This window comes from Rattus norvegicus, chromosome 1, assembly GCF_021556685.1.
Source record: "Rattus norvegicus strain SHRSP/BbbUtx chromosome 1, alternate assembly SHRSP_T2T, whole genome shotgun sequence".
Taxonomy (NCBI): domain Eukaryota; kingdom Metazoa; phylum Chordata; class Mammalia; order Rodentia; family Muridae; genus Rattus; species Rattus norvegicus.
Genome location: NC_141534.1, coordinates 159,383,434 through 159,400,004, shown reverse-complemented (window position 1 = coordinate 159,400,004; position 16,571 = coordinate 159,383,434). Strand labels below are relative to the sequence as shown.

At 44.8% G+C, this 16,571-nt stretch overlaps 1 protein-coding gene across 13 annotated transcripts in view; it reads right to left on the bottom strand.

Annotated features, from left to right (window-relative positions):
- Nucleotides 1–16,571, bottom strand: part of Rab30 (RAB30, member RAS oncogene family) — a 150,366-nt gene that overhangs the window by 37,852 nt on the left and 95,943 nt on the right. For 3 of the 13 annotated variants that reach the window (XM_087558358.1, XM_087558446.1, XM_087558431.1), the window contains exon 1: nt 14,804–14,916. The gene's annotated coding sequence lies outside the window, so the exon portion shown is untranslated. 13 annotated transcript variants of the gene reach the window in all.

The following is a 16,571-nucleotide window of genomic DNA, read 5'->3' as shown; positions in this document are numbered from 1 at the left end:
TTTGTCTCTTTCCTCCAAATAGCCTCTGCCCTTTGGGCATTCATCCTGGAGTGTGCCCTTCCCCTTCCCCGGCACGGCCATCCTAATGCTGAAGAATTCCTTATCTTCGCAGATGAAACTGCAAAATACACATGTGCAAGAGATATCTTCCTTCTCCTCATCCCCCCAGCCCTCTGTAAAGACAAAGCCCTGTCATCCAGCACACTGTTAAGTGTTATCCATAAGTAAGTGTCCATTTCCCTTAAACTCTGAGATTCTCAGGCTAGAATTCAATGAGCATTACTAAGGAAACAGCTGAAGCCAGCAGGACCTTTCCAGGAGTTCTAGACTTCAAGATGTCTAGTTAATCGAGAAGCTTAGCAAAGATGCTGCAAGACAGTTAAAGGATGAGGAGAACGATATCGTTGATAGGTAAAGATCACCGAGAGATGGAATCCAAAGAAAATCCTGAATAAAATAAATAAATACATTCTGGGAAGTTTACCTGGGAACAAGATGTCTAGGGAACACAGGCAGATGTCCAAAGCTCTTTTCAGATAAATAAATAAATAAATAAATAAATAAATAAATAAATAAATAAATAAATAAATAATTGGCCACCGTCATTTAACCTAGAGAATACAGGGGTGACAGCCATAAAATGAGGCTCCAGGAGTACAGCTTTCTCCCATACTGCATTTCCAATATTCATCAAACAGCCTAACAAGGCCCATTCTCTGACCCTGCACATCTGCTCCTAGGAATGCTCCCAAGGAACGATTCCAAGAGATGCAGAAGGATAGACTGATGAGAAAATTCACTCCAGTATCAGTCAAGATGGAGGGAAAAGTGAAACTTCTGTCCTTCAGGAAGATACACTTTCAGAGAGCTGAAAGCTGAACCACATGTGATACTTAATACTGACAGGACCTAGAAGCAACACCTCCTGACGTGTCTGTCAGGGAGTATCTAGGTTACTTACTTGATGTGGGAAGACCCACCTTAACTACTCCCCCACACGAAAAGAAGAGCTGAGCACCCGCATTCACGGTTCTCTGTTTCCTGACTGCAGATGCCATATGACCCTGTCTCAAGATCCCACTGCCATGATGTCCCCCGCTATGATAGACTGTATCCTTGAGCTAGGAAGAGTCCAGCCTTCCTTATCTTTAAGTTACTTCTGCCAGGGATTATAGCGCAGCTCCAAGACAAGTACCTAATGCATTATAAAAGATACGCTTGAGGGAAAAGCACATTTTTAAAATCTTTACCTCAGGGTGGTGGTGTTACATAGCTAAAGAGAAATAATTATCAGGCCTGGAGGCCGTGGAAGGCAGAATTCCCCTTTATTTTGGACCTCACCTCCCACTTCCCTGTTAATTCTAAAAAGGGGACTATCACATCTTCCCCCACTTAAGATTTAAATTATGATATGACAAGGTGAGGGTTTCAGAGCTTTGGTGAGGTCCGTTAAGAGAAGGCTGCTTAGTCCAGTGCTACCTCTGGCCCTTGATAGAACCATGACATTCTGATCCTCTCCAGAGATGAAAACTGCACACTATTGTCTCATTAAGAGTTAATCCAGCTAGGCTCCGCAATCACTTTCCCAGGAGATCCCTCCATAGGAAAGCTGATTCATCTGATGACAAGCTAAGGAGGTGGGAGGGATAATTTTCCTCTTACTGAGACCTTCCCTGAGCACCCTCCCTCTGAGAGTCTCTTAGACTGTCTCCCATAGTGCAGTGCGTGAGGCTGCTGTCTCCTCAGTTCTAACTCAAAAGGTGTAACTAACCTCTTTCTGTTCTTCCTACTTTTGGATACTGGTCAAAGCCTTCCTGTGTTACCCTGACACTCTGGGTTTTTTTCCTTGCTTTTTCCTGAAGTCCCCCTTCCTATTCTGTCATGTATGTAGGCATTCACCAACCTCACCACAGCCGAACAACTGGCCTTCTCAGACCCAGATGTCAATCTCTCTCCTCCTCTTCTCCATCTCCCTCCAGCTTGCCAACCTTGTTGGATTTTTTTCCTCTCAAACTCTAATGAAACTTTTCTTGAGTTTTTTTTTTCTAAATTGTTTTATTACCAATATTAAGAATCCAGAAGGGAACCCTGATTTCCCCAGTAACATTAGGATTAGAAATAACTTATTTTCTTCTTTATACACTTATATACCTCCCATGTTTTCTTCAAAAGATGGCACGTTGAATAAACAGAACTTATTCAGAAAGATGGACATCCTTAAACTCTCGAGGGGCTCAATGGTGGTAAAGGAAACACAGGTGGGTGGGTACCATGCTAACAACCATCCACATTCAAATGGCTCTCCAGAACAGGGTCTACCCAAGGCCATAGCAGACATGCCTCTCACACAGGGAATTCAGTACTGGGAGTGCATTCTAGGGGAAAAACTGAACAAATGGAAAATGTTAACTGAACAACAACAACAACAACAAAATGTGAATTGCCTCTTAGCTAACAGAGTAAAGAGCTGGAAGCAATACAAATGCCCAAGCAGGGTTGGCGCACATAGAACGCACACAGAGTTATGCAGGGCCGCCATTAGAAATGCCAATTATGAAAACGATGCAGAAATATGAAATAACGTGAGCAATAAAAAATGAGTGCACAGAGCTGCATTGTTAGGATTACAGCTCTGTGTATGAACACGGGAATCCTGAAAGCAGAGCACGTGTATGTGGTGTTCATATGTGGAAGCTGGGCATGTTATGTTTTAAAGTTCGTCTTTTGTAACACTAGCTACACAGCATGTGTTTCCAGTCTTAATTAAACAGGCAAATAATTGACAATAGGAGTGCAACTGCTGTCAGCATATGGCATGTGCCTCCATCTCTTTTTCCTCTTTGGTGGCACATACCTTTAGTTCCAGCACTCTGGAAGGCAAAGCTGATGAAGTCTGAGACCAGCCTACGTACCTTACACAAAGAGCTCCAGGCCAGCCATGGCTACACAGTGACGCTCTGCCTCAAAAAGAAAGAAAGGAAGGAAGAAAGGAAGAGAGAGAGAGAGAGAGAGAGAGAGAGAGAGAGAGAGAGAGCAAGCACATAAGCACATACTGGGGGACTAGTGGTTAAGAGCATTTGCTGCTCTTTTAGAGGACCCTGTTCAGTCCCACCGTGGCTCAAACCATCTGTAATTCGTGTTTCAGGAGACCAAATGCCCTCTTCTGGCCTCTGCAGGCACCAGGCACACATGCAGTATGCAGATGTACATGCAAGAAAAAACACTAATACTCAACTAGATAAATAAAGTAAAAGATAAATTAAAGCAAAAGAGATTTATTTGCCTGGCTAGGGTGCCACACATGTTTAATCCCAGCACTGGGAAGGTAGAGGCAAATGGATGTCTGTTCAAGGCCAGCCTGGAGTACAGAACTAGTTTCAGGACAGCTACACAGAGAAATCCTGTCTCAAAAAAAGGACATGCTGGGGCTGGAGAGATGGCTCAGCAGTTAAGAGCACCCGACTGCTCTTCCAGAGGTCATGAGTTCAATTCCCAGCAACCACATGGTGGCTCACAACCATCTGTAAAGAGATCCGATGCCCTCTTCTGGTGTATCTGAAGACAGCTACAGTGTACTTATATATAATAAATAAATAAATAAATCTTTAAAAAAAAAAAAGGACATGCTGTTCTTACTGAGGACTTGACTGGGACTTGACTTGGTTCCCAGCCCACATCAGATGGCTAACAACAGCCTGTAACTCCAGCTCCCAAAGATCTGACACCTCCTTCCGACCTCTAAGAACACTGGTACACTTATAGCATACACTCACAGAGACACACACGTAAGTAAAAATAAAACAATACCAATTTTAAAAGTTATTATAGAAGGTTATTTTCAATTTTTAAAAAATAGAGAACTTAACACTCGTCCTAAATGAAAACATCCTGGTGATTGTTTCAAGGTCTATAATGAGGTATCGTATGATGCTTGTGTTTTAAACAAAGGACACTAAGTATGCCACTGTGACAAAGCAGATAGATTGAGCAATGTTTCTGACACTGCAGATGACATCAATATCCAAAAGCCAGGATCGCAGAAGCACTGTAACTAAAACTAGAATAGATGGAATTTTATAAGACTCTGAAAGTGTTAAGATGGACATAGTAAACGCTCAGATCAGAAGAGGCTTGAAGGAAACAGATCCAATTGGCTGGATACTTAACCTCCCCTGCTCTGACCTTCACTGAGGCCAAACTCCTCTGCAAGCAGCAGCTGCAGACTTCACCTCCTGCCTTCCCCCACCTGCCTCTGCCTGCAGTCCGTGCTGCTCTGTGCAGCCTACAGCCTGCACCACAGAGGATACACAGGCCTAACTTGCAACTTGCATCCTTAGAATTCTTCTACAGAGAAAAACAGGAGGGCATGCATGCAAGTGTGCAAGCAAGCACAAGCATGCCTACACACACACACACACACACACACACACACACACACACAAACACACAGTGTGTACCTTGTGATTCGAGGGGTCTGCTGCCCTGAAATGAATGTGGCCTGAGCAATGAGAGGACTCTGAGTGCAGTCTCCACAGAGGAGATCCATTTCCGCAGGAGTGTGAACCTTTTGTACTTCCAAACAATGGGTGCCCACAGCAGAAACCTACTATTCATCTACTGTATGCCCTACAACACTGCCCTCTGTTCCAATGGAGAGAAGCTGTTTTCCGGGACCGGCTGGGATGAAGGATGCCACCAACAGAGCAACTCCTCTAGTCAGGGAGAAACTGAATTTGGCATTTGTAGCCTATGATGTCGCCTTTAGAAACCACCCCTGTACAAGATGCAATGTGACTCTACCACAACCTGCTAATGAACTAATCTGATCCTGTCACTGTGACTTGCAAATCTCCCTCAGGGTTCAAAGTCATTTGTAGGAGGAAATGCAGTGCTCTCGCTCGCTCTCTCTCTCTCTCTCTCTCTCTCTCACACACACACACACACACACACACACATATACACACACACACACAGAAGGGAGGGAGTGGGAAGAAGTGGGGGGAGGGAGGGAGGGAGGGAGGGAGGCAGGGAGGGAGGGAGGGAGGAGGGAGGGAGAGAAAGAGGCCGGCTACACTTAATTGCCAGAGCATCTTCTGGTTGTTGGCTGCAGAGAAGTACCTCTGAAGTCCCCTCCTGTGAGTTAGCCACTTCCTCTTTTGTGCCTCCTATGGTCTACATCAGTGGTTCTCAACCTGTGGGTCCTGAACCCTTTGGGGATTGAATGGCCTTTTCACAGGAGCTGTATATCAGTCTCCTGCATATAAGATATTTACGTTATGATCCAGAACAGTAGCAGAATTACAGTTATGAAACAGCAAGGAAATAATTGTATGGTTGGAAGGCACCCCAACATGAGAAACTCTTTTTAAAGAGTCATAGCATTAGGAAGGTTGAGAATCACTGTTCTGCATGGACATTTTCTTCTATTTCTTAGTTTAGTACCTGCTCTCTCCTCCAGGCCTTAGGACTGAGGCCCCTGAGATCTACTTGTATCTTTATAACCTGGCACTCCAATAGTAAACAGAGACGGTAAACACCATAATAAGGATATTAAACTCCTTGATCCAAAGAGAGGTAATTGGCAAAGATCATAAAAACCAAAGAGAGAAGAAAATGTGAGTTTCCTAGGACAAAGCCAATCCTTATTATGATTCAGTCTCTCTGTACTGGGGAGAGGGACCAGAAGTGACACGGAACTAGTTCAGAACTAGCTGCTGCTGATCACTTAGTGAATGAACTGTACTCTTTAAAACCTTTGATAGGTGTGGGGTACGGCCTAGACAGATGGATTAGCAGTTAAGTGCACTCGCTGTTATCCCGAAGGTCATGAGTTCAATTCCCAGCACCCACACAGCAGCTGACCATTGTCTGATGTCCTCTTCTAGTATGCAGATGTACACGTAGGCAATATACTGATATATAATGTATATATAATATATTATGTTATATATAATATGTATGTAGTATATATTATGTATAATACATAAAACCTTTCTTTGGGAAAATAAAAACAAATGACAATAACAAACTTGACTTTCTTCAAGACAGAAAAATAATCCTAACTAACTAGGAAAATGTCTCACCTTGCCCAAAGTACTGGTTACTTAAAATACTGCAGAGGACTCGGCCTAGGAGAGAGAACTAAGCATGGTTGATGCAACAGCCCAATTATTTTAAAGTATAATTTCTATTTATTTTTTTTAACTCTTATTTTATTATATGTGTTTTGTCTATATACCATGTGTGTGCTTGGTCCCCACAAAAGCCAGAAGGGGCTGTTTGATCCCCTGGAAGAAGTTCTAGATAGTTGTAAGCCACCATGTAGGTGCGTGGAATCGAACCTGAGTCCTCTCGGAAAGCAGACAGTCCTTGTAACTGATGAGCCATCTCCCTAGCCCTTCTATTTATTTATTGTTGATGTATAAGACACAGACATTGAATTCATGTGAACCATCAAACTGAACAAAGTAAACTGCCTGCAACTCCATGACCTAAGCATTGGCCTCTCCATTTTGCAGATGACAAGAGTGGTCATTCCATACATTTGCACTGAGCACCTAAAATAGTCAGTTCAGTCCCAGACCCAGGAATGGGGTGGTATAGCAGTGAACGAGCAGGCACGGTCCCTGTTCCTAAGGAGCACAAGGATAAAACAAGAACGGCATGGGAAAAGAAGCATGCGCATAAATGAACAAGAAAACACCAGACAGCGACAGGTACTCACATTAAAGTGGGATGAAAATAGGATAAAGGAACTCTTAGGAGTTGTTAGAGGTTAGATGGCACCATTTAAGATGCAATTTTTAATAAGAACCGAAAAAACACACAAAAATTAGAAATTTAGCTACTACAAAGGCCCTAGGGTGAGAGTCAGCTTGGCAAGTCAGAAAAAAAAAAAAAAAACAGGACACTAGGGCTGAGGATATAATGAAGGAACAGAGGCTGAGAGGCTCTTGTGGGACAGATCATGTCACATTTATTTCAGAAGGCCAGGGCAAGGACTTGAGATTTCATTCTGAGTGCAATGGGAAGAGAAGAGGTGGTTCAGTAATTAAGAATACTTGTTGTTCTTGCAGAGGACCTAGGTTCAGCTCACAGCACCTACATGACAGCTCACATAGGTTTGTAATTCCAGTTCCAGGGGAATCTAATGACCTATCTGTACATGTCCATGTGTACAGGTGCCTGCAGAGGACAGAAAACTGCATCCGATTCCCTGGAGCTGCAGTTACAGGTGGCTGCGAGCCTCTTAATATGGGTGCTGAGAACTGAATTCCAGTCCTCTGCAGGAACAGCCAGTATTGTCTGTTCGTTTGTTTGATTCAAGACAGCCTTGGCTGTCTCGGAACTTGCTCCGTAAATCAGAATGGCCTCAAACTCACAGAAATCTGCCTGCCTCTGCCTGCCCCCAAGGGCCAGGATTCACTACCACTACCCGGCCTGCAGCCCTACTCTTTAAAGGCTGAGCCATCTCTTCAGCCCCAGCTTAACATTTCAAAAAGATTTCCCAGGTCCCTACAGGAGAGGGAGGGAGTGGGATGCTCAGGATACTCACTCTGAGATCCTCAGAGACACAGAATGAGGCCCAGAAAGTACCTTGGCCAAAACCACAGTGATTCAGTCTCGGCCAAGCTGTTGAGAGGGCTGGGAGGTGATTTGTCAATCGAACGCTTGCCAGGAAACATCGGTCTGAGCCTGACTCTAAATAATAAGCCAGCCAGGGTGACACATGCTTACAACCTCAACAGTGGAGAAACAGAGAGAAGCAGAGGTCAGGCCTGCAGACTCGGTGAGTTCCAGACCAATAAGAGACACTCTCTCTCAAACTAAGGGCTGGAAAGATGGCCGAGCAATAAAGAGCACGTCCTGTTCTGGCAGAGGACCCACTTCGATTCCCAGTGCCCACACGGTGGCTTCACAAGTGACTGTCCCACATGTTGTGCGTATAAAGTAATATAGGCAGACACACGTACATATAAATAACAGGAAATGATTGCAGAAGGCACTGATGTTAACCTCAGACCTCTACAGACATGTGTGCATATCTACACACACACACACACACACACACACACACACACACACATACACACATACACATACACACACACACACACACACACACAGAGAGAGAGAGAGAGAGAGAGAGAGAGAGAGAGAGCACAAAACAAATCAACCATTAAATACAAACATACCTAAAGAGTGGCCTTCTATTTGCATGAAGGCTACTGGGTAATAGAAACAAGGGAAGCTCTGGTGAAAGAGTGGGAGATGAGCAGAATGAGGAGAGAGCCAAGCCAAACCTGTGTGCACCTGGGAAATTTATATCAGAAGTGAGCCATAGAAAGGTACAGCTGGGGGTGACCAGGGTTATGGTATCAACAAGTTTTTAATTAAGAAAGGAATTCACTTTGGAAAGTTGAAGAGAGATAAAATTAGAAAAGTTCTTAGGAGCTCCCAGGGGTTGACTTATTCTTGGTTGAGAAATACTGGGGCGTGCTTATTTGGTATTAAGAATTTTCTGCTTCAGAGTAGATTTAGCAAGAGTGGGAAGGAGAGATAGAGCTACAAACTGCAAAGGCCTTGTAGTAAACCTTGAAAGTCAGGGCTGTCCTCGAGGTTTAGTATACAGAAGAGCGGGATCTGCTCCCATCCCCGTGCATTCTCGGGCAGCCGCACCATCGGCCCCACCCCTATACACACAGCGGGTTCTCAGGGAAGATCCCGAGCTCAGTCTCTAAAGACATCCCCAACAAAGCAGGAGGAATCTTAAGCAAGTCTGAGCGAGCCAAGGAAAACATCCATCCATCCCCCGTCTTGCATCTCTGTGAGCAGGCTCTGTTCTTCATTCCAGGCTTCTGTGACAGAATTTGTTTTCAAATGTCATTGATGTTTGCAATATGTCAGGAGTTCAACTAACTGTGGGACCCTCAGAAGTTGTGGCCACTTTACGTTCAGCATGTGGCTGAGAGATGACAAAACGGAAAAATCTCATTTCAATGTCAGTAGAAAAACTGAGGAATTAACTCTCTCCAGTGCTAAAAAAGCATCAGAAAGACCTTTAAATGACAGCGTACATCAACAAGGCTGAGGTGGAAACAAAAACACATGATAGTTTGGAATTTTCTTTGCTGTCTTAGATTGCAAGTGGCCTCACGTTCTACAAAGTGGCGTTCCATAGGCGGCCCTTTCCATAGTTGACCCGCTTGCCACATGGCAGCATAAGGCCACTCTGCCTAGCTGCATCGTTCTCTAGCTTACCACTGCCTGTCCCTGGCTATGCCTGCTTTCAGGCCAGCGACAAGTCATCTCCCCCAGAGTCCTCCTGGCCTCTCCTCTGGAACTTCGTAAGACCAGGTCATATGAACCACACACCTTTAGCTCTTGATCATACCAGATCTTTGTTTTAACAATTTATTTAATTGTGTGTGTGTTGGTGTTTTACTTATACATGTCTGTGTGAGGGTGTCGGACCTTGGAATGACAGACTGCCATGTGTGTGCTTGGAATTGAACCTGGACCCCCACAAGAGCAGTCAGGACTCTTAATTATGGAGCCATCTTTCTAGCCCCATATCAAAATCTTTTTTTTTTTTTTTTGGTTCTTTTTTTCGGAGCTGGGGACCGAACCCAGGGCCTTGCGCTTCCTAGGTAAGCGCTCTACCACTGAGCTAAATCCCCAGGCCCCCCATATCAAAATCTTAAAACTACTCTCTTATTCAAGCATCAGAATAGAAGGAAGGGCAATTTAGGAAATCGCCATTAACAGGAGACATGGCCTAGCAGTAATTTCAAATGGATTGGGGCTGGACTTTCAACTCTGTCCCTCGTACTAGCAGGAGAGTCCTGAGCAAGTCACTAGAAGGTAGAAACAGTATTACCTACCCCAAGGCCTCCTGTGAGAGTTTAGTACAGTGCTTTGGTAAAACACCACCATGGTACCTGGCACATAGCAAGTGCTCCATAAATATTAATTCCTTGGCTCTAATGACTTTGTAAATGTCACCTTCTCCAATAAGAAGCTCAGGAAGATAGATCACCTTCTATATATTGTATTAAACTGTACATAGTCCCATGCAGGGGCAGTTCGACTCGGAGAGGCTGGGAGAAAGGGTATTTAAAGGAAGAAGCCATAACCCAAGGGGGCAGGGGTGGTGTCATTGGAAAATCACAAGTTCTGCAACCACGAAATAAACAGGACAGTTTAAGAGAAAATATTGTGAGAATAAAAAAAGTCCTTAGAAAGTATCAGAAGGGCTGGAGAGATGGCTCAGTGGTTAAGGGCACTGACTGCTCTTCCAGAGGTCCTGAGTTCAATTCCCAGCAACCACATGGTGTCTCACAACCATCTGTAATGGGATCCGATGCCCACTTCTGGTGTGTTTGAAGACAGCTACAGTGTACTCACATACATAAAATAAATAAATAAATCTTTAAAATATTTCTAAAAAGAAAGTATCAGAAGCATCACAGAAAGTTTTTAAACTCAATGAAAGGTTTAGAAAATGAACAGGATGAAATGCATAAAACAAAATCAAAAGGAAGATGCAGAAGATAGAAGAGGGAAGCTATGAAATTCTGGTCGGCTGGTCCAATGGGCCTGGAGTTGAATAAAATAAACTACCAAAGGGAGAAGAGAAAAATGAAAGAAATGTCCGAACAATGTAATTCAACAAAATGTCAAAGAATGAAAGGATTCTGATTGTCATGTTGAAATGATCAGTTCACCAACCACTGTAAAGATTTTATGAAATTTCAGGAAAGATTCCTTCCATAAGCTGTTGTCATTCAAGGGAAAGGCAAATAGACTCCAAACAATGAGAAGCCAGAAGCCTTCTGACTTCCTTCTCCCCAACAGCAAATGATGATGGAGCAGTCCCTTTAAGAGGCAAAAGAAAGCGACTTCCAACACAGACTGCAGTGTCTAGGTGTGACTGTTCATCCTCACTGTCAAGCGACTGTGTTTAGAATCACCATGGAAACACACTTCTGTCTATAAGGGTGTTTCCAGAAAGGTTTAACAGAAGACAAAAGACCCACCCTGAATGTGGACAACACCATCTAGTGAGCTGTGATTCCAGATGGTATAAAAAGAAAGCTAACGGGGTTGGGGATTTAGCTCAGTGGTAGAGCGCTTGCCTAGCAAGCTCAAGGCCCTGGGTTCGGTCCCCAGCTCCGAAAAAAGAAAAAGAAAGCTAACAGAATGCCAGCATCTGTTTTTCTCGGCTTTCTGACCGCTGACACGGTGTGCTCAGCTGCCTGAGGCTCCTTTCACTACGATTTCTCTGCAGTGAGAAATTCTACCCTTGATGGAAAGCAATAATAAATCCTTCCCACCTTAAGTTACCTCTGTTGGGTATTTTATCACAGCAACTGGAGAAATGATGTGCTAGGCGAAAGATAAATCAAGTCTAAAGGCACTTCCAAGCACAAGGGATTATAGGAACTCATACTCCATTCACTTTCTTAAAAGATGCTCCCAGAGGATGTCCTTTATCAAGTGATAGACAAGAAACAGGTCTCCGGGGCAGGAGGCCCCAGCATGACTACCACACAGAAGCCAGCCAACCAGGTGGGAAAGCATTCGGATAGGTATGTTGAAGATGGTCACTCCCGCTGGTAGGAGAACCTTTCTTGTGTCATGGTTTTATATGTACAATTACTGAATTTCAAATACAAAAGGAGACCCCTCTTAAACCAATTACTCAGCAATTGTCAAGAATTTGGCGTACTAATTTAATCCCATTTACCTTTGTTTAAACATTCTTTAATTCCATGTCACAGAACTTGATCTCAAAGTCCACTTTTATATCACCTCTCCTTCAAAATACTATTATCACTTCTAAAAATACCAGAAACTCATATTTATCACCTAACAATCCGTGATAAAATGCCCCCAAAATCTTTTTCAAATGCCTTCTGCCCCACATGTGGCCCATATATACACAGCCACCAAAACTAGATAAGATTGATGAGGCTAAAAAATGCATGCTGAAAAGGACCGGATATAGATCTCTCCTGAGAGACACAACCAGAGCATGTCCAATCCAGAGGTCAATGCTAGGCTAGCAGCAAAAGACTGAACTGAGAACAGGACCCCCTTGTGGGGAATTAGAGGAAGTATTGAAAGAGTTGAAGGGGCTTGAGACCCCATAAGAATAACAATGCCAACCAACCAGAGCCTCCAGGGACTAAACCACTACTGAAAGACTATACATGGACTGATCCAGGGCTCCAACTGCATAGGTAGCAGAGAATAGCCTTGTTGGGGCACCAGTGGGAGGGGAAGCCCTTGGTCCTGCCAAGGTTGGACCTCCAGTGCAGGGGAATATGGGTGGGCGGAAGGGGGATATATGGGGGGAATACCCATACGGGGGAAGCAGAGGGGAGGGGCTTATGGACAGGAAACTAGGAAAGGGAATAACCTTTGAAATGTAAGTAAAGAAATATATCTAATAAAAAATTTTAAACAATAGAATTATATGTTATGAGCTGTACTGTGTTGGGGGCAAACTCATACTGAAGCACTAGTCTACTCCCAAACCTTCAGAATATAGCTATAATTGGGGTCAACCTTCAGAATATAGCTATAATTGGGGTTGGAGCTTTTAAAGAAGTAAGGAAGTTACAGTGGCTGCAATCTGATGGTATCTTTTCAGAAGAGGCAACTAGGACACAGAAACAGGGCCATTCTAGAAGGAGATAGCAAAAAAAAAAAAAAAAAAAAAAAAAAAAGGCTTTGGAAGAAACTAACATCCAAGCATCGTCACACTGGTCTCCCTACCTTCAGAACTGAGAGAAAAGGTCTTGCTTTTAAGCCTGTGGCATTTTGCTACAGCAGTCCCAGCAAATGAATTCACACTCTATCCCAAACCAAAGCAAGACTCACATACTCCTGTCAGTTATGTTTTTTCTTTTAGATGGGCTCTCACTGTACTGTACCACCACAGACCTCCTCAGCTTAAGGACTCTTTCTGCCTCGCCCCCCAAGTGCCTGGAGCTATCGGTATACACTACTGAGTCCAACTCTGGTTAGAATTCTTAAGTCATCACTCTTTGTTTTTTAAACGTCATTAACTTCTTTCAGAAGCCAAGCCAGTTTTCCAACACAGTGTCCCACATTCTAAATCTACATGTTTGCTCAACCTGTCCTCTTCCTCCTTGTCGCCAGTAAATCTAAGCCTGATGCTTGATTGGTTTTAGGGGTCCACTGTGAGATCAGAACAGCCACTGGGAACTACTGTACACTTCCCTTAACCTGACAAAGAATGCGAGAGTAGGTGTTGGGGTGGGGAGCAGAGCTGCTTTCTGCTCAACTGGAAAGGTAGTGGTGCACCTCCTCCTCAGTGCCTGTTTGGGTTTAGGGATGGCACTCACTTTAACTATAGGAGTTTGACTCTAAGCTACTTCCTAAGAGCTGGAGGAAGGCCAAGGAAACTAGAAATGACAGAGCGGTCCTCTGTGACCACGTTATAACCCTTGGATACCCGAGCATGCACAACCTGATATCCATCACACTTATTCTCCATGTTTCCTACTTTCTCCTTGGAACCTTCCATAATCCCCAGGGGCTAAACCAGACTGACCTGGGGTTTACACCCATTAGGTTTGTGCTTGCTTCTATTAAAACAAAACAAAAACAACAAAAAACAAAACATAAAAACAGCATATTTTAGGTAGTACAAACATGTCTGGTTAAACCACCAAGAAAAGGGAATAATAACACAAAGTCAGGACAGTCACCATTTCTGGAGGGGAGGGGACAAACGCTGTTCCTAGGGAGTCAGAGATTTCCATCATTTTCATTTTAATCTTAGAGCTTAAAAGCACTCCTTAGTTTGTGTTATGTTTCAGGTTATCTTGGTTTTCTCGTGAGCCATCCACCAAAGCTAAAACACGGGGTTTACAGATAAAGTTACAATGAGAAAGCCTAGAAATGGAGTTTACGAGAAGGCAGTTGAGCCCCTCAGGGATGCTCTTTTGGGGGTATCACAGGGATATTTATTCCCAATATGAATTAAGATGGCTTTCTTAAAAGCTTCCATCAAGAATGATTAACGAAAAATCCTTTCCTTCCACTAAGTTACCTAGTGATCAACATCTGACATCTTAAACTTCTCCCTGGGAAACCCAATAATACGGCTTCATACATTTTTCCAGGAAGAAGACTTCCAGCTTGCCCCAGGGAATTCATTTACCTCAAATTCATAAAAGTCATAGAGCTGGGAGGGAAGCCACACAAATGCTTCGGATGACAGAACTGGGATACAGCCTGCAGAGCCGGAGTGACAGGTCCAATCTAGCCCGGTTTATAATAACGTCTACCGGTGGTTGAGAATATAGGATTTGCCAAGAGCTTTACATAATTTGTCTCCTTTAATCCTCAGAAGCACACTTCCAAGTCCAGGCTGGGACCATAACGGGAACAAGGTCACTGAGCAAGTTAACCGCAGAATCACGTCATCCAACTTCCCAGGTACCGGGTTCACTCCCAAAGGAGATGCCCTCAGCACCCAGAAACTAACATTTAAAAAGGCCTGGCACCCTCAGAGAACTGGCCCAAACCCTGACCCAGACCCCTTTGAGCACAGGTATTGACACCTTCAAAGAAATACCAGGTCAAACTGATCCCTTTAAGGGACCTCGGTTTGCCCTCAAGAGCCAGCTGCAACCCATCCATCCCCAGCTTGGCCATGTCTGCTGTCTTGTGTGTATTTGGGACCCAGCAAATTCAAGCTTTACAGTTAAAGGGTTTCCCTCCACAGACCCCTGAGCAAAAACCCCTCTGCCAGGCTGTCTCCCACCTTTTCTTCTCTCCGCCTCCTCAGGGGCCACTGGTATGTGTTGGGGGTGAATCTGAGAGGGCAGCAAGCACAGCTACAGCACAGTCATATCCAATGGAGCAATCTCGAAAGACAGCCCAAGAATTTTAATGAAAACCAGAAAACCCCTGGCTGCAAGGCAGGACTGCAGTCCAAGTCGGAATGCCCCTCCCTCTGCAGCTAAGAATCCCTGAGCCAGCTTCCTCCTCCCGGAGTGCAGAGGGGGAAAAAAAATCCATTCTGCATTCAGTACTGCCTTTTACAGCAGCTGCTTTCTGGGATTATTTAGGTTAGAGCAAGGCCCATGCTGACAGCAACAGGACCCAGGACCCTGCAGAGCACAGGGTGTGGCTGCAGCAAATCCGTGCCAACGGATTATGAAACAGTCCTCTTTCTTCTCTTTTAAAGGCTCCTCTTTCCTTCTGCCAAAGCTGCCTGCCCGCCTGCCTGCCCACAGCTGCATACAAAGCTAGTGGAGAATCTTAACAAGCTTAAAGGGAAGGGACCAGATTTCACAAACTTGAGAAGCAGAGTGGAAGCCGCTGCCACCGCCGCCGCCGCCGCCGCCGCCGCCGGCAGCGATGCTGATCTCAAGCTTGCCCCCATCTCGATGGGGACGGGAACTGTGATGGGGAAAAAACAGCCAACTCGGAGAGGCTGGGTAACTTCTTCAGGGCTCCAAGACCAAAGTTTAGTATAGTAAAGCGCATCACGAATACAAACGCCGGGCTAGGGATGCAGCCTGCTTCATGGACTGCCTACCCTAGGATGCCTGAAACCCTGGGTTGGATCCTTAACACCACACAACCCAGGCATGGTGACAAACGCCTGTAATCCTAGCATCTGGGGAGAGGCAAGAAAGCAGGGCTTCCAGGTGAATTTGAGGCCAGCCTTTACAACGTGAGTCCCAGGAGACAGAGAGAATGACTACAAACTGAAGCCTGAATGTTGGCTCACACCTGTAGTCTCAACACTGGAAAGCTGGGGAAGGAAGACTGCTGCGAGCCTGACTCCAGACCACTCAGAGCCACGGAGTGAAGCCCGTCTCAAAACAAAACAAAATCATAGTGCCTGAGAGGCCGTGCGTTTAATCCTCAGCACTGGGGTGGGAAAAGTCAAACTAAACACCCTGGACTGCCTCCCCCAATAAAAACAGGAGGGAGAAGAGAACACTCACTAGCTGCACTCTGGCTGTGTGCCTGGCACTAAGCTAAGCTTTTTGATGACATTCCATCATAATCGGCAGAACAATTAGATAGAAGAGGAGTCACTTTTATCCCCATTTTACGGAGAACAAACCATGGCTTTGATGTTAACTGGCATCAGGATTGTAACCCTAGGCTCTCTAATTCCCACCTTAAAGACTCCTGCAGTCTACAGAAGGAAACAGCTTAGGCCATCATGCCAAGCACGCAAATCTCACAGAGATTGCTTGCTTTTTCCCAATATATTCTAAGCTTACCTTCAGTGCCCCCTGGTACTCTGCAGCGGAATCATAGGCCCTGGCCCTGGGAAGTCTGATCACTAAGCCTCTTCTTTCTCAAGATGTGGGCTCTGTTGATTCTGAATGTGTGGAAGAGGAAGCTGCCCCCGTTAGCCAGAGACCCCCGTGTGTGAGAGACAGGCAGCTCCTTCCTGTACACTACCTCATCAATACACACAACCTTACAGCAGCCCCCACCCAACCACACACGGGCTCATTTCGTATTCTTAACAGGAGACCATGTGCCTCTACCTAGAGCAACTGTGA